Source organism: Mustela nigripes, chromosome 14 (assembly GCF_022355385.1).
Source record: "Mustela nigripes isolate SB6536 chromosome 14, MUSNIG.SB6536, whole genome shotgun sequence".
NCBI classification, from domain to species: domain Eukaryota; kingdom Metazoa; phylum Chordata; class Mammalia; order Carnivora; family Mustelidae; genus Mustela; species Mustela nigripes.
The window spans coordinates 81,911,940-81,939,530 of NC_081570.1; the positions used below are offsets into that span (position 1 = coordinate 81,911,940).

The 27,591-nt window shown below is 34.9% G+C and overlaps 1 pseudogene; it reads left to right on the forward strand.

The window, feature by feature from the left end:
* The window catches only part of LOC132002098 (bifunctional 3'-phosphoadenosine 5'-phosphosulfate synthase 1-like), a 76,237-nt pseudogene extending 49,265 nt beyond the window's left edge, over positions 1–26,972 (forward strand).
* Positions 26,973–27,591: the final 619 nt, after the last annotated feature.

Genomic DNA, 27,591 nt, shown 5'->3' on the forward strand with positions numbered 1-27,591 from the left:
GAATGAATTTTTGCAGCTCTCATTTTCATCAGAGTTTTTGACTTTCAAGGATTTGGATTTCAAGAGTTCCTACACTGTACTTTTGTGGATCCAAGGCCTTGCCTCCTTTACATTTCTTTCTTTCTTTTAAGATTTTATTTATTTATTTATTTGAGATAGAGACAGCAGGACTGGAGGAGCAGAGAGAGAGGGAGAAGCAGGCTCCTCACTGAGCATGGAGCTCAATGTGGTACTCTATTTCAGGACCTCAGAATCATGACCTGAGCCAGAGGTAGATGCTTAACAGACTGAGCCACCCAGGCACCTCTCCTTTACATTTTTTAAAAAGCTTAAGATGCTTCTCAAGGCAAGCCTAGCATTAGTTTATGCTCATCACTCTGGTGGCCATTTCTCTCCACAGAATTTGCCTGTTGTCCTTTCTTTGCAAACTCAGCCAGAATATATGATTTTTCATTCTAGTACTTTTTTAGCTCTTTGGTAATACAATTTTTTCAAAATCTAAACCACCTTATTATTAGAAGTGCAACTCAGAATTGTTTTAGTTACAGTTCTATTTATATTAGGTGCAGAGACTTTGTTCTCTTCGACAGGTTCATGGCAGTCTTAGTCAGTTGGGGATACTACAACAAATTACCATAGACTGGGTGGCTCAAACAACAAATAATATTTATTTCTCATGGTTCTGGAGGCTGGAAGTCTGAGATCTGGGTGTCAATATGGTTGGGTTCTTTTTTTTTTTTTTTAATGGTTGGGTTCTTGATGAAGGCTCTCGTTCTGGCTATGAAGAGAAAGATCTTCTCATGTCTCTTCTCATTTGTAAGTGCATTAATCCCATTTATGAGAGTTTTACCCTCAAAATTAAATTACTTCCCAAAGCCTCACCTCCAAATACCATTACAGTGGATTAGGGCTTCAACATATAAATTTGGGAGAAGGAGAACTGCAGGAGATACAAACATCCAATCTATTGCAATGATTCAATACCATCATTTTCCAACAAAGCACCCTTTTTTGAGTTCTTATTTATTTTTCTTTCATTTACTTAGTTATTTACTTATCTCTTTTCATTCTCTATCTGCACTTCAATTTCCTTCTTTCCTAATGGCCACTCATTTTAAAGTGCTTAAAGTATAATCTTTCATTTTTAGGTGTACTAGTAAAACAGGCTACATTATTTTACATGCATATGTTTTCAAACGACATTAATGCTATTACACTCAACTGACTTGATTTTTACTCTGTCAACCCAAGCTGTTTTTATGGTCTATCATGTCAGTATACTTCCATCTGTTCCTTTGCCTCCAATTGCTGAATAGGATTTTACAGTGAGCACTCTTAGTAGCATTTACCTAGATTGCCTCCAACTCCCTGTTACCACAAACAATATTGTAGTGACTACTTTAATGCTTGTTTTTTAATGGACTCATGTGAGAATTTCCCTGAAACATATATTTAGGAGGGACACTGCTGGGTCACATTTATTTATATTTCCAATTTAGCTAACTACTAACAGATTGCTCTTTAGAATGCCTGTGCAAGTCTACACTCCCAGAATGTGTATCTTTACACCTTCAAAGATTTGAGGGAAGCATCTTGTCTTATTCATCTTTCTATCTCTTATAATTTGCTCAGCACCTGTCATAGAGTTTTAGTACAATTTATACATTTCAACCAGAAACTTAGCCCATAGAAATACGAAAAAAATTGTTTCTAAATGTTTACTACTCAAGCCAATATTTAAGACTAATACTAAGCACTTTTCATAAAATAAGAACATAGTATGAGCATTATTGCAGTTTTATTTCTTTTTAAGCTTAATAATTTTGTTTTAGCTCACATTCTAATGTAGGAAAATTACTATCACTATTGCTTCCTTTCCTCTATCGTATTTCTACGATACGAATATTTCTATGATATTTCTACGATGGATGAATTACTGACACAACAAAAGTCTTTTTCATATTATATCCAGTTAAAAAATAGTCTTAAGTCAATAATTCAGCTCAGTTTTCAACCTATCCATGCCTCCTACTAATCTTTATGTTTCATTATGATGACTTAGTTCTTCAAAGAACTTTGTTTTCTTCCCTGGAATCAGGTGTATTGAGGTTGAAATTGTGTTATGTAAGAAGAGATATTTTAAATTCAACTTATTAACAATGTAACCTCTAATCTTGACAGCATTTCTTGAAAAACCATACTCTGGAAAACTTGTAGCCTAAACTGGGAGAGCTAATGTTTTCCCCTCTCTAGGTTGTACAACATATCCCAGGTTTAGAGCAATAAACATACACATCACTGTTTCAAGGATATTGTTGCTATTGTGAATTGATGATTAATAAGATGTTCTGTATTCAAATACCCCATTTTATAAAGTTTCAGACCATAATGCTCTTAACAATGATGTGTGATTGAGATAGGTAAAGATAATTTGTAGAAAGAGCAATTTACCATTCACTTCTATTTCCTTTAAGATATGTGCTTTTACTTTTTTCTAGATGAATTTTTTTCTGAACAATTGCTATAGTCATCTTCAAGTTCACAATTTTTGTCACAAAGTAAATGCATTATGATATCTTGTGCTTTTATGTATGTGGTACTTTTAGAGTTTTTCATAAATACAAACTAATCTATATCTCTTGTGATTAATAGCTGGATCTTATTCAAACTACCTGATTAATTCTCTGTTGGTAAAATAATATTTTTGTTGATCATAGCTTTATCCCCAGCTTAAAAATGATAAATAATCATTTCAATAAAACCAAGAGATCAAAAATGCTTTGAAACTATTCAAGTTTTTCCTTTCCCATATAAAGAAGAGAATCATCTCTAACCTTGTTGCCACTGCCTTAGGTATGTCAGAGTATATAATGATATTGAAAAAGGTTAGATAGATCACTGAATTTGAGTATAGATTCAGTTGCTGGACTCGAAGCCCAAAATAAAAGCTGTTTAAATATGACTGAACTTTACTTCTCTCTCATGTAACAAACTAGACTGAAGCATCCTAGTGCTGGTATGAAAGCTCAACAGTGTCAGAGACCAGATTTTTACCTTGCTGCTCTGCCATCCCTAAGATCCTGCTTTTGGATAAAAGTAATCCAAGAGTAGGCACCATGATATCTGCATTCCAATGGCAGAAGGAGGAAAAGAGGAGGCAGAGGGAAAAGGCATGCAGCTTCTTTTGAAGATCACGATTCAGGCTGAATATATCTAATCAAATCCCTTTGACAAAATTTAGTCATGTGGCTACACATAACTCGAAGATAAACTTTATCCTATGTAGTCATCTACCCAGCTAAAATTCAAGCACTCTATTAAGATAGAAAAAGGGAAGAATGGATATTGGGAAGTAAGCATCCATATTCTCTATTTATATTCCCTATTTAGCATGTATAACAATTAAAGATATGTGAAAATAACTCTAGGGGCGCCTGGGTGGCTCAGTGGGTTAAAGCCTCTGCCTTCAGCTCGGGTCATGGTCCCAGGGTCCTGGGATCAAGCCCCACATCAGGCTCTCCACTCAGCAGGGAGCCTGCTTCCTCCTCTCTCTCTGCCTGCCTCTCTGCCTACTTGTGATCTCTGACTGTCAAATAAATAAATAAATCTTTTTTAAAAAATCCTAACATTTTATTTACAGATGATTCAATAATAAGCTTTCCATTTATACGAAGATGCCATTTGTCAGTCACACACCTCCCAGATTTCCAACATAAGGGTAAACAGAGAAAACAAGTTTTCTATCAGTGGAAGAACAATCCAGGTGGATTCAAAACTCAATTTTTATCTTCCAATGTTATCTTTACTTTACCTAAAAAGGGGGGGGGGGGGGGTATCTTTACCTTTAAAATATAATTGCTGTGCCAGTCCTTATTTGTGGGTGAAACAGCTTCTATTTTGTGCCCAATGAGCATGATGCAAAAAAGGAAGTCTAGGTATTTCTAGACAAGTCTTGAGCAGGAGCAAAGCTCTAAAATGCAAATCACAGGATGAGGGAGGTTAGCTGAGTTCTAACTATATAGTATAATATAGGCACGAAAACTGATAATTACAAACTCCCCATTTTTTTCTACAGTTAACACTGTTAGTGCTCACGAAGACTTCCTTTAGTGGTCTAGTAAGTCCACACCCTAACTGCTGCAGGCATTAGCTACTGATGCTCATATGTGCACCTTCTCCAGAAGACTGCCCTTAATTGATAGCACCTGCTTAGAGATGCCTAGGATTTACCCTAGACCATGGCCAACAACTGGCAGGGAATTTAAAAGCCTAGTGCCTTGCCTCCAGGTGGGCAAAACTCTAATGTGATATACTCTCCAGAACTTCCATTGGATCAGACCTGAGTCTAGACCCATCCTAGAAGCATATCCTTATTTTCTCTCCCTCCAATAAATCCCTGAGATCCACTCCTTCAATAATCTCTTGCATAAGAATTCCCATCTCAGGCTCTACTTTAGAGGCCAAATGGAGATTTTTTTTTTTCTTTAAGTAGGCTTAGTTTTCTGTTAATGTGAGCTGTAATCAGACAGACACAGATACCATGCTCAATCCATGTCATCACCAGTCACCATTCTGCAGTGAAATATATTTTCACTAATGATTTGCTCATTCAGAAAATAATGGATGTGAACATTACAGTACAGATAAACAGAGCTTATTTAATCTTTTCAAGAAATATTTTTAGCCATAAAAGATGCAGTTATGGGTGTAACACTGGTCAATAAATAACTTCAATAAACATACACAATAAAATTTCACCATGGGGGTTAAAAGGAGAAAAAAATTAATTATGTAAAATGCACAATCATATTTTTATAAGGCTAATGAAATGACACAGGTGAGCCTGCTACCAAGAACAGGGGCTAATCTCTGATTATGCTACTGTATATCCAAATTCGTATTATTGGAAGGTTTATTATTTTAAGTTGCTACTCTATGTGACTACTTCAACATTCTTATGGTCCACAAGATAAATTTGGTCCTGGAACATCTCAATTCTGACTCTTGCATTACATCTAATGTTCAGTGTCAAGTTTACCAATTTATATGAAAAAAAATGTATTTTTCAAAAGCCCATAAGATGTACAATTGCCCAGAGTTTAAACACACAGTCCAAAGTTTTAGAATAATTCTAAGAAATAGATACATATTTATATAATACTATTCCATACTTTTTATTGGGCATTTTAAATTTTCAACAAAATACGTTTCACTTGAAACTAAGTCATAATGATTCGACAGATACTTTCTGATTCTTGAGATTTTCAGTCCAAAGACAAACACAAGATTTTAAAGTATGATTGTGGTTACTACTCACATCTTCCTTAAATGTATTTTCCTATCACTACACGCTGGGAAACCTCATCTAGTTCTTGGTTTTGTATTCCATCTCTATGTTTTTGACTCTCATGCCACTTGTACAGCTTCCTTTTTTGCCTGCAACATTAACATATTTACTCATTTGTTCAATCCTATAATACATAAAAAATAATTTCAGAATTGCTATACCCAGAGGATTACCAAAAACCATGTAAGCAAAGTTCATAATTTCTCTGCAATTCTCTTTATCCTTAGAATATGTCCCTCTGTGACATATAGTCAGAATACAGCATTCTAAAGTTACGTGGATTATTTTTCCTTCTTCGTGGTTATTGAGATACAAAGTTAAGTTTATTTGGTCCTGCTTGTCTTCAGTACCAGGTTTCTTCTCTTCACCAACTCTGTTAATTTTTTTTGAGTTTGCAAAAATACATGGCTCAAAATCAAAACTATATAAAATATATACTCAGAGAAATCACAGATCCCTATTCCTTTCACCTAATTCATATGATAATTTCATTACTTTCTGGTTCATTATTCCTGTGTATTTGTTTAGCAAAACTAAGCTTATATACACACACGTATATGTATATACACATATATATTGTTATATATGAGTATGTATATGTGTGTATATATATATATGTATATATGTATATGTATATATAAAAGCAAATACACTTGCATATTTATATTTGATATATAAAATATTAATAAATATATTTAGATGTGTTTACTTGCATTTAAGCATAAATGTATACACATTATATATATAATTTGCTTTATACACACACACACATATATATGAAATTCTAAATTCTCCTTAGTTCTTAAAAGAAAGGTAGCGTATTATACATGTTCATTTGCACCTTGTTTTTTCCTTAAAATAATATAACCTAGAAATCATTCCATATCACTTTAAAGAGATCTTTATCATTATTTTTATTAATTTTTTGGACAGTTACATAATACTATAATGTGAATGTGCCAGAGCATATTTAACTTTCTACAATGGCATTTAAGTTTCCAATTTTTTGCTAATGTCACAATGAATAATCTTGTGTGTATGTTTACTTGTACTCCTGGGATTGTATCTTCAAACTGAATTCGCAGAAATTTGATTGCTGAAATCAAAAAGTAAATGAATCTATAATTTTGTAAAATATTCCCAAATTCCTCTTCACTGTGGTTATACCATTTTGCACTCCTGCTAGTATTGTATGGGAGTGCCCTTTTTCTCTACTTATCTTGAATGGTCTGTGGTCAATATTTTGGCCAGCAATTTGATAAGTAAAAATTGATACATCAGTGTATATTTTTTCTTTTAGTAGGAATGATACAGCATTTTTTTCCATATATTAAATAGTCATTTGTATATCATTTTGTGACACTGTTCATGATATTGTCTATTTCTTCTTTCTTTTTGTTTTTACTCATTTACTCATTTTAAGAGTTCTTTATGCATTAAGTCAATTTTCCCTTTATGGTTGGTATTTTATTTTTGCAACCTTATGTCATAAAGATAGTTTCATAAAATCTTCTACCAACTCTGTCTAAGAAAACTTTGTTCAGAGATGAATATGTTCTATAACTTCGTCATTCAGTGCACTCACTGCTAGTCACATGTAACTAACTGAGCACTTGATGTTTAGGTTTCATACTGTTTCTTGAGTCTGTGGTTTAATATCTTTCATCTTTTTTAGGTCATTTTTAGCCTTTCTCCAGTTTTTCTTCCAGTCTTAAGAGTCTATTTGTCACAAATATAGACTCTGTATATTAGGTATCTCTTATCTTTTCTATATCTTCAGTCCTTTGGGATATTGTGAACCGACTTAACTTTCATAATCAATAATCCTCTCTTCTGCACTTCTTTGTAGCCAGGTAGTGTAGAAGCTGATCCCCTTAATGCAATTAGGGACTGAGCTATTTGTAAATGTTTTCAGGCTTGGTCTTCTAATTTGCTATTATTCCTAGTACACAATCCTTTAGGGGACTTAATAAATGCCTAGAAAGTTTAATGTAATATTCTCCCTTGCTTGACTTTAACTCCATTTTTGAATCTCCAAATACTCTATAATTCTCTTTCTTTTTGCATCTGTCTGCTTTTAGCTTCAGAGCCTTTCCACCCACATTGCATATGCATTAACTAATGACTCAAAGTAAAAGGCTGCCAAGAATAACACACTTAACTAGTTTTCTGTCTCTCTGGAATCCAAGGTCTCCAAGTTTTAGGTGCTGTGATTGCTTTCTGGTGTGTTCCAACAATTTTAAAATTTTATCCAGCTTTTAACTTTGCTCTCAGTAGGAGGGTAGTCTGCAATGAACTAGTTCTTCCTAGGTGGAGTATGAAGTTCTAGATATTTTTATAAGTCCATGTTAAATGATTACTCCTCCATCAAACTTTTTTCTTATCATCTCATCAGAGATAGTCTCTCCCTCCACTAAATTCCTATGAATGTAGTAGGTAGTAGGACAAAATTTGGGGTCATTTGAATCAACCTGCACCATGACTCTGGACAACTTATCTATTTCTTTTGGCCTTAGTTTTCTCATTAATAAGATGAAGATAAAATATGTATTTATGTCACAGTGTTATTATAAAGATTAAATAAGATAATATATGTAAAACACATAGCAAGCATTACGTAAGTAATATTGTTAAGAATATTATTAGTAATATGACAGCACCTTTCTTAAATACTTGTCACTTGAATGTGTCTATACTTGACTAGATTGCACATTTCCTAATAGAGGACAATGTCTTCTTCATGTTCATTTATTTCCCAGGCTAGAGATATTCCCCCCAAAAAATATATTCATTGCATTAATGAATGAATGTAAAATTAATTAAATACACTGAGATTGGCTAATTCAATGAAATGAAATGATAATTTGTTTTGAAAGACCCATGGCAGGGAAAAGAAATTTAGTTACTGCAAATGAGAACTGGACCTATAGATTTCCTATACCCATTTTAATATTTTTTTTAGCTCCTTGAAAGAATAAAATTGTTTTTATTTCATGTCTCCATCTCAATACTTAGTTCAATCTTGGTTAATGAGATAACCAGTGTTTATTGAATGACAAAAAAATGATCATTTTGTCATATTTGTTACTACTGATTATCTAAAATCATCTTTACAAATACTTGTTTAAGTTTCAATTTATCATATCTTCTCCAAAATTTAAAAAAAACTTTTAATTTTTCTTTTAACAGATTCCATTTTATTTTTCCTTTTCAGTGAGTTGTGTTTTCCACTGACTTTATTTATAAATCTGCTTATAAATGATCACATCTGACAGGGATGTTTCTACTATGCTGAATGCTCAAAATGCAAGCATGGTGCAGAAGTCCATAAAGCAGCACACCAAATAGTTTAAACACCTCACATGCTATGGGAGGCAATGAAAGATTTTCTGTATTTTTCTTTTAACCTGAGATTGTCCTTTTAAACTTTTGATCCTGATATTTATTTTCATAACATTAGCCAAAGTCTCGTGGATTTTATTTTCTATATGTTGTTTTCCCAGATATCCTGTGATGAAGAGAAGAAAATGTCCAAAGAGTCAATGTGGACAATAGAGCACCACACAGCTGTACTTTTTTTTTCTTTTCCCCCTCTGCCTTGACCTTACCCTGAAAAAAGTACTCCTCTAGGCTCAAACTCCTGAAATTGACTGAAGCGTCTCTCAGGTATACTTCGGTCACAGAAATAAACTTATTTGAATTCCATCCCAGGTACAACCTCTCTTTATTTTAGAGATTAAAGTGAAAGGTACCCCTGGGAAGAGAAAGGGGAACATGAGTATTTAAAGTTTATCACAAATGAGAAGTCTGTGAACAAAGCCTGTCCCGGAGACTGGGGTTTGCGTTACATCATCTCATGAAATCAATCTGCAAAAACGAATGTGCAGGGGCGCCTGGGTGGCTCAGTGGTTTGGGCTGCTGCCTTCGGCTCGGGTCATGATCTCAGGGTCCTGGGATCGAGCCCCACATCGGGCTCTCTGCTCCGCAGGAAGCCTGCTTCCCTCTCTCTCTCTCTCTCTCTCTCTCTCTGCCTGCCTCTCTGCCTACTTGTGATCTCTCGCTGTCAAATAAACAAATAAAATCTTTAAAAAAAAAATTAAAAAAAACGAATGTGCACCAGACAATTATACCAAAAAAGAAAAATTCAGTACATACCTCATTATCACCCTGTGAAAAGCCACCACCAATGGTCTTTTTTAACCTCTTGATCACCTTTTGACATTTTTCCTTTAAGTCACACAGGCATTGGCGGCTCACACAACAGAAAAAATATTTTTTTAGTCAGCTATAATTGATTTTTGTTTTTTTCTCACAGGTTTTTTAAATGAAGAAAATACAAGAGAAAGATATTTCTTATATGAAGACAAGGCAAAGGAAATAGCTGGCATAAAATGATTCATTGCCTATGTTATTATTTTACTAGAAAGGAGAACCAATAGCTTTTGAATAAGTTTATAATAACAATGTTAACCATTTATCTAACAACAAACATTAATTAAAACATGCTATGTGCCAGACACCAAGAATGGTAATTGAATTTATACTTGCCATGATGCCAAGTCTCTGGAGTCACATACCAAGCTCTAATCAACATCCAAACCATAAAACAATGCTACTGGGTGAGATTATACAAACCCTATATTACAACTCCATTCTCAAGTATTCCTCACTTGCATTGCTTTCACCATACTATACACTCAAATGACGGTGTCTACTGGTGAATAAATGATATGTCATCCATTGTTTTAATTGTCATTGAAAACACAGTATCCATTCAGTAACGGATTCATTTAATCAGCAAACATTGTAATTCTACTATATGCAAGGACAACCTTTGTGAGTCACACACTCCACTTCAGCATACTCTATGTTGTTGAAGTTAGTGGATCTAAGACAGAGATTAGTGCTTTTTCTGTAAAAGAGCAGAAAGTAAATATCTGGATGTTGCAGTTCACATACATGTCTCCTGCAGGTACTGCTATATATACCTTTTTGTTGTTGTTCTTTAGCACCACTTTCCCCAACCCCTACCTCTTTCCCCATGTCCTCAACCTTTCAAAAATGTAAAAATCACTTTCAGTGTATAAATTTTACAAAAACAGGCCTTGGGTTAGATTTGGCCAGCAGACTATGGTTCACCAGTTCCTGGTCTAGGCGAATGTCTTTATCAGGATATCCAGGTTAAACACTCTTATTCTTGGCCTTTTTAGGATCCTCAGCCACCAAGGGGGGAATACTGGGCTGTAGTTTCTCTTCCTATCATCAGCTTTCTGCCTTGGTCTTCAGAGAGTAACAAATTAAACAAAGAAACATACGTATATTTATATTTCAAAGTCATTTTTCTAGTAAAATATAACCTTCCTCATTGCAATTCCACTCAAACTGAAGACCCTTCAAAATTATCATGCAGAATGGTTTTTCTCCCATTGATTTAAATCTCTCTAACAAAATCTAAAATTTTTATTTCCTTTTCAGCAATAAAAAAGTACATTAAGGTGACCAAAATACAACTCTTAAAAAACAAAACGCTGTGGTTTAAATGTCAATGCCTAACCTCTAGACCCTGTTCTCCAACATTTGAAAATAGTCTCAAGTCCAGGCTTGGAAAATATAGTCAGACACGGACACAGAGGCAGACTAACAAAACACACATGCACAGAGAGAGAGAGAGAGACCTCATATATTGTGACAATAAAGAGATTAGATTGAATTTTGTATTATGATTCTTGGTATCAGTATCATTTGTTTAGTATTATATCTAATATGTATATATACATAGGTATGCCATATTACATTAGAATTAGGAATACTAAATGACTGTATTAATGGGGATACATAGTTATATGTAATAGACACCCAAAATAACAATGGTTTAAAGAAGATAGGCATTTATTTTGTTCTCACATAAAAGTCCGATATAATTAGTTTCATGACTGATAATGGCAGTTCCATAGATCCCTAGGACGTAGATATTATCTAGGTCCTGCTCTTTATCCTCTGGATGGGTCCCTCAATCTCATGGTCTAAGATGTGGCTTCACTTCACAAAGGATAGAAGAAAGCCCATATCCTTTTCATGAAGAAGAAATTCCAGAAACAGCATGTATCATAGTCTCCCATATCCCTGAGGCCAAAACCTAAATATTAAGGCCAAAACTAGCTACAGAGTGAGTTCGGATAGACATGAAAATGATGTGTTCAAGAAGAGATATCAGGAAACAAACCAACTGTGATCAGAAAGTTTTAAGACCATTTAGGGACATTTAAAACTAATGTAATTATGGTAAAGTGGATGAAGGGAATTAAGGGTATATTTACCACATGATGAGCAGTGAGTATTGTACAGAGTTGTTGAATCACTATATTGTACATCTGAAACTACTATAACATGTATGTCAATTTACTTTAAAATAATTAAAAACTGGGGCACCTGGGTGGCTCAGTCATTAGGCACCTGCCTTCACCTCAGGTCATGAGCTCAGAGTCCTAGGATGGAGTCCACATTGGGCTCCCTGCTCTGTGGGGAGCCTGCTTCTCCCTCTCCCACTCCCCCTGCTTATAGTCCCTCTGTTGCTGTGTCTTTCTCTGTCAAATAAATAAATACAATCTTTTAAAAAAAATTAAAAACATTTTAAAAACTAATGTTTTATAATAAAAAAGATGGGATTATCTATAAAGAGGAAAACCTAGAGGAACTTCTGGCACAATAAGAATAAACATCTCATTAAAAGCTATTTGCAAATATTCAGTAAAGACTTAAGAACCTTAATTAGAAGACAATAAATAGAAAATAAAATCACATGATATATTTTTACATGAGGACCATTTGTGATATTTTTAGCATTAAGAAGAGAAGGGATAGTTGTAGCTTTGGAGTGTCCCCTCCATTCTCTTTTTGTCTTGTTAGCAGCATGCCCAGTTTCCTTTGGAAGAGACTCACATCTATTCCACTGTGTATGGTCTTGGTGTAACCACCTAGAGGTGCTTTGCCCAGTTGATGGAGGTGGGAACTCAGTTAAGCCAATGGTTCTCTTTGGGACACTGAAACCCAATTAAAATAACACCAAACTAGGAAAAGAGGGTGGATTGGTTCAGCCCTGTGAACTTCTGATGATCTGTTGACCTCATAGCTTCCCCAGTTCCTTTCTATTTGGATCTTACATCTATATGCCAATTTCATTAAGCCAGCCCAAATCATTCCAAGTAATTTCCTTTCTGCTTGTGCTAGAAAGCATTATATCCTGCTACTTAAAAACAACAGCAAAAATCTAGTTATGTCTGAACAATAAAGTCTGTACTGGAGGTGTGTATCTCTCCCTCTCTCTCTATCTCTATCTCTCACACACACACACACACTATAGGACTCCTGAAAAAAGGGCCATAATTTACTATAATTACTTTCTTTTATATGTGTTATTGGTCTATTTTTTATTTCTGGACATATATGCTGAAAGATGAGATCCCCTACTCTAATCATATGAGAAACAACTGGAGGAAGCACTGATAGCTAGAAGAGAAAGCATATGCTTTGGTGGATGGGGAAAGGTAAAATGAAGCATTTTTAGGCCAGATGGAATATCTACCTATCATCTTAATGATCTCAAGAAAGTGATTTCTCTAGGTTATACACAAGCCTAGTATTTTTAAGACTCTTGTTCCTAAGGATAAAATCATGCAATATAAATGAAAACACAATGCATGAATTAAATGCTTCTGGCTATATGAATAACTGAGGACTTTTTAATATATGTGTGTCTTTATTATTGCTCTTCCAAAAGAGGATTTCTGATAGAGCCTTCCTAAAAGCTACTTTAGGCTTAATGGCTATAGCATTTGTGAAACTGTTCACGGGGTCAAACTGATTCAATTATTTTCATTTGAATGAAAGGAACAAACATTTTTGAGAGTCTACTATTTTGGTTCTTAACCTGGATTGAATATTAGCTTCACCAAGGAGTTTTTTTTTTAATGCAGATTTCCAGAACATTCAAAGCCCTGCTCCACAAACCTTTGATTTTGATATATCTAGTAAGTATGTGCTAAGGACTGCATTATATACTACATATATATCATCACACAGGGTAGTTCAGCAATTAAGCAGCCAGACTGTAGACCAAGATTTCATTCAAATCCTGCTTAATCACAAATTGACTAGATAACTTTCAGCAATTTACTTAACCTCATTGTGCCATTCTTCTGCTATGAAATGAGGACAGTATTAGTACTTGCTTCATTCGATTGTACCTTCTGTGTAGTTAGCATTCATTATTGTGGATTACATAATAACTGATTTTAAATCCTTATAAAAACCTATGGACGGGCACCCTAATGGCACAGTCACTTAAGCATCCAACTCTTGTTTTTGGCTCAGGTCGTGATCTCACGGTTGTGGGATTGAACCCCATGTCAGATTCCAAGCTGAGCTTGAACTTCTCCTTCTTCCTCTCCCCTCCCCACCCTGCACACTCTGTGTCTCTAATAAATAAATGAATAAATAAATAAATCTTTTTTAAAAAGATTGAAATTATATTATTTTCACTTTACATATAGGGAAACTACAACTTAGAGATAAAAAAATAATAATAATTACTTTCTCAAGGTCATATAGTTGCCACCAAGCTAAAATATGGTATGTTTAGCAATAATTAAAAATATATAATAAAAAATTACTGGGGATAGTTCTGGTCATGGTGACTTTTAAATGGTCATAACAGCAGCTAGGTGGAGATACGTAGTAGTAAGTTAATTGTGTAACATGGCTTTAGGTCTCAACAGAGTGGTCATGGCACAAGAATATTCATTAGAGATCTTTTATATATAAATTGTGATCAAATCCATGAGCAGGAATGAGCCCAGGCAGGAATAATATATAAAGAATAGCAGAAGGTTCAGGGCATAACCCTTGAGAACTCTAACATTTTATAGGACAAGTAGTCATGTTGAGATTAAAGGAAGACTAAGAAGCCAGAGGCAATAGTAAACCTCAGAAAGTGTTAACACTTAGAGAGAAAGAGTTTCAGAAAGGAAGTGTTGGTTAAAAGTGTTAAATAACCTGACAGTTCGAGGAAAAAAGGTGTCTTTTGGCTTGGGAAAGGGACCTACGGCACAACAGTTTCATTAGAATCGGTAAGTGGATATAGCAAGTATGTACACACCTTTAAAAATCTGGTGATTAAGGGAAAGAAAGAAAATTATATACAGGGAAGAACATAAAGGTAGAGGGTTTTCAATGGAAAATAAAGGTAATGGATATGGGCCTTAATGACCTTAATTTTCCCTGGCCACTTATTTTGAATTGAACCACTTCTGAATAAGTATGCCATATGTGCATGTGTGTGTACATCCACATACATGTCTGAGGTATATATATTTTGAGGACTTTGTTCAATGGGCTTATAAAACTTAATCTCTTGGGTCATAAAATTATTCAAGCCAAATGACTCATACAAGTCAAAACGGAGTTTGAAAATACTTAAGATATGACAAATATTACCAAGTAAAAACAAAGGAAATTTATATTTTCATTTTAAAGTTAACTGTGCATCGGAGAAAACTGAAGTTTTCCTTTTTATTTAATTCCCAACAGACTAAGGATCAAACAAATTTTGGCAAGAAATTGCTATCGTCTTACAATATCTTCAAGTACCTTTCCTTCATCATGGTGTTTTGGAGATAGTTTTAAAAATTTGATAATTATATATTAATATGCCAAACATTCACATTTCTAAACAGATAGTGAATAATCCTTTTTTTCCAAAATGAATGCATGGAAGTGAAAGAAAAAAAATTAGTGTTTGAAGAATATTTATAAAGTGTTAAAGATCATATACCACACTTCAAAGACACATGAAGATCCCAGATTCCTTATTCTTAAAGGTAGTATCAAAGTATCACATGAAAACAATTCCTTTTACATATAATCTTTTTAATTTTAGAAACATATCTCGGGGTGCCTGGGTGGCTCAGTCGTTAAGTGTCTGTGTTCAACCTGAGACATGATCCCAGTATCCTGAGATCGAGCCCTATATTGCTGAGCAGGGAGCCTGCTTCTCCTTCTCCAGCCTCTCCCCTCCATGTTTATGTTCCTCCTCTCACTATCTCTCTCTGTCATAAATAAATAAAATCTTAAAAAAAAATTTTTCTATAAGACATACCTCTGTGGAAACAGAACTCAACATGGAGATTGATTCTATTTTACGACATATTAGAATCATTGTATTTCCTTTGAGTTCTGTGAATCATTTTAATTGAAAAGAGGTGATGTTGGATTTGATATTTGGACTATTTCTTTAAGGGAAAGTTTTAACTGTGAGGCAAACATACTGTTTCACTCACCATCTTACAAAGCTTTATTATCACAATATTAATAGACCCCAATTACTTAAGTGTTTCTTGAATAAATTTAAAAAGCACTCACAATCTCTTTATAGATGAACAACTATGAATTATCTCCAGTGAAAAAGGTACTGCCTAAAGGAGGAGTAATGAAATGATATGGGTATCAATCCTATTATTATATGCCAAGAATCAGCACAGTGGGAAGCCTCTGAAACAGTTTCACAGAGTAGAAGCTGATTTTCTCCCCAAATGAGATCACACTGAAGAAGTTGCAAATAAATTAAAGGAAACTACCAATGTAGTTTGTAGATACCAATGTAGATACAATGTATCTGTATCTTACAGAATGTGTGTGTAAAATAAAACATTTTATGTAGGAATATTTGAATGACTGGATCAAAGAAAGATTTGTCAATAGCCTCCTACTCAAGGATAAAGACTGTAATCAAATGCTTGATAAAGACACAAATACAAAGCTGAATGCAATTACAGATATAAAACTGAACTTCTGGCATCTTTCTGTTGAGTTGTATATCCTCTGAGGGCAGAAACTAACTCATTCTTGCAACTCTGAAGTGCTCAGAAAGCTCCTTGCTAATATTCCAAGCTTAATAAATGTTTGTTATTTGGAAAACTGTATGCATTTTAAGCATACAAACTTGAACAGTGTCTATCTTGACCTCACTAAACACTAGTCATGTGAGTATTAGCAAGTTCCTTCAGCATTCTGAGGTCAATTTATTTCATTTCCAAATAACAATATATACATTGAAAGTCTGTCTTAAGCAGCAAATAATATAACAATTGTGATATGCCTTAGCATCTCTTGGCAGAATATTTAAGATTCATTGTGCTGAATAAACTTTAGTTCTACTTTTTCCCCCTTTATGATTCCTTTTTATACTCAATTATTGATTTCCTCCGAAAACTCAGAAACTTTCATTAATAGTTCTCTTCTGATTCTGGCCCAAGACAGTTCTCTGTTACTAATTCTTGGTTTCTGACTCCTGGCCCTGACTAATCTGGTTGTCTCACATACTTCCTGTACACACATGATCCACTGCCCCAAGCCCCCACCATCAGGTGGCTCATTTCCAGAACCACTCACTCCTGGAGTTCTTACACCACTCTATTATCACTTGCCCCACACTCCTCTACAGTCTTGACCACTGGGTACTGACATTAACTCCAGGTCCTGGCTTTAACTTCCATTTTTCACACTGCTTAGTGCCTTATCTAACATCATAGTCCTCTCTGGAAATGTGTTTCTTCACCATCAACTCCATTCCACACCCATAACTTTCCTCAAAGTGTTGTTCAAATAACTCCTCTTCCAGAAAGGGTATTCTGATCTTAGAAACAAGGAGAAATTTAATCCTAAATTGTCATCTGGACGGTGCTCCATTCTCAAGTCTTATAAGTTTTAATCTGATAGGCTGCATTGCTTTGGGAAGACAGCATGACCCAATGAGGACCTATAAGGTCTTTGAACGCTGGAAGATTTAAGACTGGATCCAGGATCAGCAAACCTGTATAACCTTGAGCTAGGTACTTCATCTCTTAGTGCCTTGGTTTCCCTATAACTAAAATGGGATTAACACTTACCTCACAGGGTGTCTCTGAAGATTAGATGCATGTAAAGCATTTCGCAAATTTCCTGGGATATAACTAGTCTTTATTCAATGGCTATTGTTGTTATGGGTTTGCACATGTGTGTGTATGTTTTATTACTTCTTATATTACCTTGTAACTGTCTGTGATGTTTAATGAATGTCCAACTTGTAAAAATTTCTCAAAAAATAAGACTTTCTGTCTTTTTTTGTAAACTCAATTCCTGACTTTCCTGATTAAATATCTAATATGTTGTCATGCTGTGTTAAAGCTGAGTAACTCAATGATGGATAAGTGAGTGATCCAGTTCACATCTATAAATGAAATTATAATCATGTCTAAGTATTACCACTTAGGGCTCAGAAACGTGCAACTACTAAAAACTAAGTACTGAATCTTGAGACAGTATGAAACTAGCCTTTGGGATTAAGATTTATTTGTAGCTGAATTTTACTTCATTTTGATATTATCTGTATTTACTTCATTAATATTTTGTTGACATTTTAGAGCACTTTATAACAATTTTTAATAATTAATTTTTAAAATATTTATGTTAGGTAAAAAAATCTAAAACATGTATACATAATATATATACATACATATATATTTGCAATAATATTTAAAATAATATTTTGAATTTGTTCATTTTCTCATTGACTCTAGCTTCATCCAAATACTTGTTAAAAATGCTAAAGGACACTGACATATATACACATTATCACTGGGCAATAAGTAGAAAAATGAAAGGAGCAGTAATTTCCCTCATATATTCTACTAATTTTATCTGTTGTACAGAGACATCCAGAAAAATGAAACTTAGCATTCAGGTGCCAATGTTTTACTACGAAAAGTTGTAAATTTCTTGACACAGAGGATAGAGATAGTGGGTTTTCTACATTGTGTGCACATCTATACATTATGTGTATCTTAGCTCCGTTGTTGTTCTTGAGTTAGTTCTTAGTAAGTGACCATATGCCTTTTACTTATTTTTATTAGATCAATATCTCTTATTTCGCACTCTGAATTCCTAAAGTCATACATTGGAACATATGTGACAGGTAATAATCACACTGCATTTTTATTGTAGTAAAAAAGAAAAAAGGGAGAAGGAAATGCTAAAATGATTGATACATCTTGTAACTACTTATTATGTGAATCAAAATTGTAAAATAATGCATGTTAAATACTAAACAGTAAAGAACAAGCAACCATAAGCATAATTTTCACTAAACCTTAGATTTTAGAATTTTAGGTCATCTAATTAGGCTCATTTGGTGGGGAATAGTCTGTCCTTGCAATTGAATATTTTAAATTGTCCTTCACCCCAAAGACATGACCTGTTCAAATGAGAAAGCTAGTAATTCCTAAGCATCCACACATTTCAACCATAGACTCAAACCTCTCTATCCAAACACTGCCCTTCTTTATGCCCCTTCTTTTACAAATCTCTCACATAATCCATCCCTGTCTTCACTCCTCTTAAATGTTCCAGTAGCTTCTAAGTTAAAAGCCCTACCTACAGATATTTTCATCTTGTCACTTGTCTTATTAAAGGGAAGCTATCTGTTAATCTTTGTCTCCTGAAGAGTCTTAGATAGCAGGTCTGGTCACTTGACTACATTTATGTATTTGATGGAATACCCAAGTGTCCCAGGAGACAATTGTATCTTAGGAAAAGTAATACTAATTATTGTAATTTATCCAAATGTCTTAGAATCTATACCTAATCACTATGCAAGACAATAACATTTATGCATATCTTTAAGCATGTCAGATTAATTTTATTAGACATTTAGTTTACTGTTAATATTGAATGCAGATCATGCTCATTTTATCTTTATGGTTTGTACCCAACTAGCTTAGCACAAAATTTGAAACAATTAAAAGTGAACAATGATCAGGAGATCAGAGCTCTGCTCTGAGCTCTACTAGTAGATAATTGTTGACCTTGGCCACAGCACTCAATTTATTTGAGTATCAGCTTCCACAGTCACGAAAAATAAATAAGATCTTGCCCACATAATTCACAATACTGTTATAAGTTAAAGAACACAGATATCATAGCTTTATGCAAATTTTTCTACAAGTAAAAGTACCCTGTAGCATAAAAAAAGTAAGACTCAGAATTAATTAATTCAATCAACAAATTTAGCTAGAACTCATCTTTTCAATGTTTTGAACCATTAAAATAATGCTTAATTGTTGCATTGTGCACAAAGCACTTTTATTGCTAGATCTAATTCCCTTATTGAATTATAATACACTGGATGTTGTCTGCAGATACTAATCGTATATATGGAGTTGAGTCACCATTAAATTACCCATGTGAAATGTTTCAACATTGCCAAAGGCTGACTAGATAATTTCCCATGGTTCCATAGCAGGACAATAACAAACTGTTAATCTTTTTGAAATATGTTAGAACCACCAAAGAAAACCATTTCAAGTTAGTTCCTCATGAAACTGATAGGACAAAAAATACTGACATCATTCCATAATACAGCCTCACACAATGGATAACTGCCATCAGAGAAACAGCATTCAGTCCTGGTATCAATTAATGCTGACATGCTACAAAAATAAAAAATTAATAAAATCTACCAGGAAAGTTTTGGATTTCATACCTGCTAAATTATTTGACTTGGAAGTTTGATACTAATGAGCAAATTCTTGTGAATCATTCTTCTTAAAAATATATTTTACTGATTGATAAAATAAAGCATCGCCTAAGAGATGCAATTTTCTCCATGTGCTGTTAAATAAAATATAAAAACTTAAAGATATTTATTGAGGAAATATGCCAGTGTCTATACTTGGCATACAAATGTATATTGATGGTTGGCATATGCCTCTGTGAATCCATGCTCCGAGACAGGAAAAAAAAAATTGTTCCTACAGAAACAGTCCTCTGAAGTTTTTCCACCATTTAACCTCTCTGAGCCTCCATTTTCTAATATGTAAAATGAAAGTATCTATTTACTGTGTTACGATCCTAAATTTAATCAAGTAATGTATATAAAGCATCTAGCATCCTCTCTGGCACATACTGTAGTGTTTGTTAGTTTCCTTCCTATTCTGCATTTATCTCTGGGTTCCCCATAAGCAGGCAATTAGTGGTGTAAAGTCTTTCAAAATTCCAAAAACATTTATTCATTCCTCCAGAAATGTCCATTAGTTCTCCAAGGATGAAACCACTATACCAATACTTGTCTAGATTCAACAGTAAGTGAAACATTATAATTTTTATAAGAACTTAGAAGACATAGAAGTTGATAAAAAATATTTTTAGCTACCACGTGAGATTGGGTATAAACTATGCACACAGATTGGTCATGATTTACAAGCATTCTGTGTTTCATAAATTTCATGGCAATATCAATGATTTATATTTGAGAACACATTTTCTAAAAGAAATATTATGTATGGCAGTTAAGGCCACACACCAATTTGCATGGCCCTAATTATTTCATCCATTTTTTCAACAAATATTTAATAAGTACCTACTATGTGTAAGGCAACAGGTAGCCTCTGCAATACAAATGTGAAAAAAATGAAATAAGAAAAAGTGTGCCATCATGTAAATTAACCTACAGAGCCACTAATTAATATATAAATACATACTGTAACAAATCCAATTGAGAAAATACAACAGTATACTAAGAGTGAAGATAGTTGAGGCTTTTTATAATTTTGCATTTAGAGCTTTAGGAAAACTTCTTTGGGGAAATAACATTGGGAGTCATGAAACAAAAGATGAGTTCCCAATTGAAGAGTTAGGTGGTGTGAGATACTTGCTGGCCCCCTCCACCCTTCTCCTCTCCATTCTGGGCAGAAGGCTGAGCCATTGGACTGCATTAGTGGGCTCCCTTAACCACTGGCTTCTGGTTTGGTTTGGACATTGGGAGAAAGGATATTATAAAATGGGAGAGAATGAGTTTAGGTATTTATTTTCTTACTTTTTTCCTCTGTTGTATTACAGTGGGTGACTGTGTCCCCCTGCCAAAGACTACAGCTCTTGCCAGTTATCCTTCTCTATATAGTCCTTTCTAGTTCTAGTAACCATTCCCTTCCTTTACCTTTTCAGGCTTAGCAGTACTAATAGCCTTCCACTTTTAGTAGCCTCCAGGTGCTTACTTAATATGGTGGCATGGGAGGAAATACAAAAGGAGATTAGACATTGGGAGAACAAATGGCTGTGTTGGTTGATTGCTGTGACATCAATAATGATTATAATGATTATGAGATCAGCTGGATGCTTCAGATGACCCCATAGAGATTACCCCAGGGGAAAAAAAAAATTGACAGTCATGAATTTCTAATTCAGAATCAGGACTGAAAATCATAAAGCCCTAATGATAGCTCTGAAGGATCTTTCATCTTCCGTAGTCTCAGGGGAGAATAGATATAAACTAAACCCAAAGCCCAGTTATAAAGGTTGTGGAATGGCAGTACAGATTGAGTGCTTAAATGTCCTGTGCTAAAATCAGGGTCCTAGTGGGAAGGAGTAGAAATTTTGAGTGTAATCTATTATGGTAGAAAATGACAAATGAAAACCCATGGAACTCCCCGCCTTCCACCACATCAGTCAAGAAAAGTAAACCAAAAGTAATTCTGCATTCTCAGAGTCATTAGAGGTTAGTAAAACCATCAAAGACTTTAAATATTCCTATAATATCCCAATTTCTTACAGCTGTATGTGTAGTTCACAAACCAAATGGGTCGTAGAAAATGAAAGTAGATTATCACAGACTTAATCAGGTGGAGATACCAATCACAGGTGCATTTCTAGATGTGATATCTTAAATGGAGCAAATCAACCCAGCCCCTGGCAGCTAGCATGCAGCAATTGACCTGATTGACCTGGCTTTTTTTTTTTTTTTTCTTATACCCTTCAGCAAAGATAATCAGACATAGTTTGCCTTCACAGGTACAACAATATACTTTTATGGTCTTGCCTCAGGGTTATGTCAACTCCTGTGCTGTCATAATATAGTCTTGAGCCCCTGATCTGATATCCCATAGAACATGACACTGGTTCATTACATTTATGACATTATGCTAACTGGATCTAATGAACAGGAAGCAGCAAGCACTTCAGATGCCTTAGTAAGACATATGCATGCCAGAGACTAGGAAATAAGGCCTACAACACTTCAGGAATATACCATATTCCAGGAGTCCAATCATCTGGGGGCTGTCAGCATATCCTCTCCCTAATTAAAAAAAAAAAAAAAAAACGTTGTAAATTTTATTGACCACCATGAAGAAGTATAACTTGCTGATTTTCTTTGTGTTTTGGAGGGAACATAAACCATGTTCTTTGGGAGGGGACATGATTTATGTTCCCTCCCAAAGGCTTGGTAACCTTAGACTTCCCAGGTTTTTCTATGCAAAGTGACCCTTTTTATTGGCATTGTAATCTTCTGGGCCCAAAGGCTTTGAAAGTGTCTGAGGCAAACAGCGATACCATATGAAACTTTGACCAATCCCAACAGATGGATTATAACTAAGACCACTAAGAGTTGGGAAGGAAGCAATGACCTTAGCTAGCTATAGTTGTTTTGAAAAAGAGTTCTTGACTAGCTTATTGGCCTTGATGTTCCTGAACTTTTATCTATGAAACCCAAGTGATTTGTAATCTAATAAATCAGAAGTTATCTGATTCACTAAACTATCAATTAGATGTACACTATAATATTACATTGTAAAAAAGAAATGATATACTCAGCTTGGTGCCCAAACAGATTTGTAAGGCACAAGTTAACTTCATTGGCTGGTGGTTCAGAGTTCCAAGAATTTGCTGATACAGTTTCACTGACTATGTTATAACCCACACATGGAATCAGATAGGACTTTCTTATGATCAATCAGTGGGTGAAGAAAAATCAAGACCATGGTTTACAGATAGAACTGCTTAGTATGGTCATTTAAGCTAGAGTTGATCATCACTTTAGTATAGTCCAACTCAGGGGTAACCCCTGAAAGAATGTGTGTAAGGCAACAGGTAGCCTCTGCAATACAAATGTGAAAAAATGAAATAAGAAAAAGTGTGCCATTGTGTAAATTAACCTACAGAGCCACTAATTCATATATAAATAATAAAGTAAGTAGAAAAGGTAAATATTTCCTGTGGGCAGAAATCAAGATAGTACATCTGACTATCTATTTTGCATGGAAGGAAAGCTAGCCTTAAGTGCAGATCTATATTGATTCATGAGCAGTGGTCAATAGATTATCTAAGTGGTCAGGGACATGGAAAGAATAAAGCTATATGAGTGATGGTTTATGAGGCAGGTTTATATAGAACTTCTTAGAAAGAGTACAAAATGTAAATTTTTATTCCACCAGAATAAATCCTCTGTGGAGAATGCTTTCAATAATCAGGTGTCCTTTCAATAAGCTGTCCTTTCCAGTGGCTATCAGTCAGCCTCTTTATCCAGCCATGTCAGTGCTTGCTTAAATGAGCCATATCTAGAGTATTTGTGAAGGCCAGGATCCTGACAGCTATTCATGTGTTCAGTAACATGAATTTCTCCTCATAAAGGCTGGTCTTGCTACCACCACACCAAGTGGCCAATCTGCCAAAAGCAGGTTGATATGACACCCATTCCCTAGGAGACTGGTCTACTTCCTGGTGGCAGTTGATTGCAATAAACATTTCTATCATAGAAGAGACAGTGATTGTCCTCACAGACATATTTCAAATACAGAAACTTCCACAGTACTTTTGCTAATACTATCCTTCCAAATACCTTATCACAGCCATGGCATTCAATGCAATATAACCTTACAATGAGTGACACATTTATAGCAAAAGATGTGTGGCAATGGATTTATGCCCACATAATTCACTGGACTTACCATGTTCCCCCACCCTCCCATCCAGAGCAGGTAGCTAAACAAAACAGTGTGATTGATGGCCTTTTAGCATGGTTATAGAGTTAGCTAGTAAACACCATGAGAGGATAGGGTTCTGGCATAGAACATGAAGTATATTCTTAAAACAGAAGCCAATATTTAGCACTTCTCTCCTATGGCCAGAATTAATAGATCCAGGGATCAAATTATACAGGTGAGGATGGTCCTTCTCAATATTATGCCAATAACCTACCAGAGGAGGTTTTTCTTCCCTTCAAATTTGCTTTGGGGAATGTTAGTGTCCAACAGAGGAATGCTGGTATCCAATAATGAAACTGTGTATCCACTAGGATACAAAGTCATAGTCATCTTAAATTAAAAGCTGAGATTGCCTTCTGAAATTTTTGGATCCTTGCACCATGTAACAGACAAAAAGGACATCACTGAATAGTCTGATGACAGATCATGATTACAAGTGGAAATTGGGTTGCTGCTATCCAATTGGTACAAACTTACTGGAGGCAGAAAATTCACTATGGCATTTTAGTATTCTGTGAGCTCAGTAATTCTGAACTACAGAAAACTATGATAATCCAATAAAAATGGGATCATTAAGGACTCAAATCCTACAGGAATAAAGGTTTGGGTCACCCCACCAAATAAAAAACACTATCCACCAACATGGATAACAATGGGAACAAAAAATGCATTGTGGAAGGCAACAACCCAACTTAAGCTCCATGATTATCTACAGAAGTAGAGTCGATAGCAACTATGTTTTGTGTTGTGACATATGTTGTATTTTATGTTTTTAACTCTTATCTGGAACATATTAAAACTCCTACAAATCCAAGAAACAAATAGATAACCCAGTAGGAAAATAAGAAGGAGGGCCAAGGAGGCACTTTTCAAAAGCAGCAACCTAAATGACAAATGATATAAAAAGGAGCTCAACTTTGCTGTGATAAATGCAAATTAAAATCATTAAGTGATACCACTGTACTCAAACTAGTATGACTAAAGATTTTTTTTTTAATGACAATACTAAGTTTTGACAAGGAGAGGGCAATGGAAAATTCTGCTAATGGGAGTCTCAGCTGACTTAACCACACTGAATATTCTTCAGCTTTACTAACAAAAGCTGAGCAGACACAAACCCTATATCCTGGCAGGTCATTCCTATGTATAAATCAATACTACAGGCTTGTGTGCAATAACACATGTTACCTTTTTTAAAACTTTTTATTTAAATTCTAGTTAGTTTACATGTGCAATATTGGTTTCAGGAGTAGAATTTCATGGTTTACGTTTTGTTTTTGTTTTTATTTTTTTGAAGTATTCATTCATGCTCCTCTGCATGTTTGTTATGCAGAGACGTCAAAGGGCGCAACAAAAAAAGCACAGGGCAGGGGAAATTAAAGGTTTCACTGGAATTGATTCTGAATAAAAGAAAGAAAGGAAGGAAGGAAGGAGGAAGGAAGAAAAGAAAGAAAGAAAGAAACAGAGGCCCCTTAATTGTTGCTGAAAACAGACTCCTGTGATGTAAATGACTGTGTCCAACAAGTTATGGAACTTCTACAGGAATGGGATATTGTACCTGTGGATGCCACTTATTAAGCAAAAGAACTGTAGATGCTAGAAAAGAAACCTTAAACTGGCAAAAACAGATGCAGAAATATTACCAATATTGAAAATTAATAAAATGGAAATACAGTGGGTGCAAGTTTTAGCAGAAGGCTGGGAAACCCCACTGAATGGCTTTATGAGAGAGAGGGGGTCCTTGTAATGGGGGTCCTTGCAGTGCCTTCATTTTCTTTGTCTTATGGATGGAGGTATCATTAACTGGGCATTGCCTATGGTTCTGACTAGTCAGGAAGGTAAGAGGCTGGATGACTGGTTTGTATTTGTTCTGATGTAGGAGGGCCACTGTATAGCTATTCTTCACAAGCTAAAGTTTGTTGAGCACAGAAAAGAGGGTTGTGGTGCCAGACAGTGGGAACAACATGCAAGAACCACCCTTACATTAAGATGGTTATGGAACAGGGAGATTGGCTAACTGGAGATCTTTAAGCCTTGAACTGAATTTATTGGAATGATGGTTTTGATGAGCATCGTTTTACTCCTATTGAGCTACAGCTAAAATATGAAAATATGAATGCTGAGGCTGTCATTGCATTTCAATTATGCAACCCAGTGCGTGCTAGGTTGGGTGCAACCTTATGTTCTAGACAGGCTCTATTAATGCAGGATACCTATAAGCAACTTCTGGAGGGTGGCTATAGGCATCCTGTCCTTCTTCTTCCCCCTCTTGGTACCTAGACAAAGAACAGTGGTGTTACTTTGATGGGGTGTATGAGCGGGATTCTTCAGCACTAGAAGAAGGAGTTCTATATCCTAACACAATAGTAGTGGCCAACTTCCCACCTCCCACTATGTATGTAGGACCAACTGGAGTCCAGTGGTATTAGAGACCATGGATGATTGCAGGAGACAATGTTAACATTGCTGGACAAGAGCCTACTGGCATGCCTTATTCAGAAACAGGGACAGATCTTTATGAGCCAACTTATGGCGCCAACGTGCTGACAGTGGCCTCTGACCTAATCTTCTTGAAAATAGTACCCTTCTGAGTTGCAGGTTATAAGAAAAAGAAGTGTACAGACTACTATGACCCTGAACACCAATAAGACTTTGAATTTATTTCAGGAACTTGAATGTGCAAACTTGCCGAAGAAGGCCAAAAACCTCCTGAAGGTTTCATGCCTCCCAAGACCTGGACTGTGATGAAGTAATACTACAAATCCTTAGAGAAAACTTAAGCTGTTAGCCCAGTCAAATCACCTTTGACACTTCACTGAATAACAAGAGGGGACTACAAGTATCTTCAACACTGCTTATAGGTAACATTTCTATAATAAAATTTTAAAATCCTATCTTTTTATATTATGCTTCTATCTTGTGATTTTTTTTCAAGCTGTTATATTAGTTATAACCAATTATAAATATATTGAATCTCACTTTTCATCCCCTGAAAACAGAAAGAAAAGTCCACTAAACAGTAAATTTGGCTAGAACTTTGTCCATTGAATTTTATAAGACACCTCTAACAATTAGATTATTTTTTACATTAAAAATAAAATGTTTTTTTTCTTCCTTCTTTCTAATCAACTATTGATCTTCAGCTGTTATAATCTAAAGTATTCATATGATCTGAGGTAAGCCCCAAATGAAATTTTTTAGTCAATAAAATTAAACTTTTTGGCTTCTTAAACTTTTGGCTTCTTAAAAAAGAAAAGACAGAAGGGAGGGAAGGAAGAAGGAAGAAAAGAAAGATCAATATCCCCTATGAATATAGATGCAAATCCTCCACAAAATACTAGCAAACTAAATACAGCAATAAATGAGAAGAATTATATACCATTACCAAGTAGAATGTAT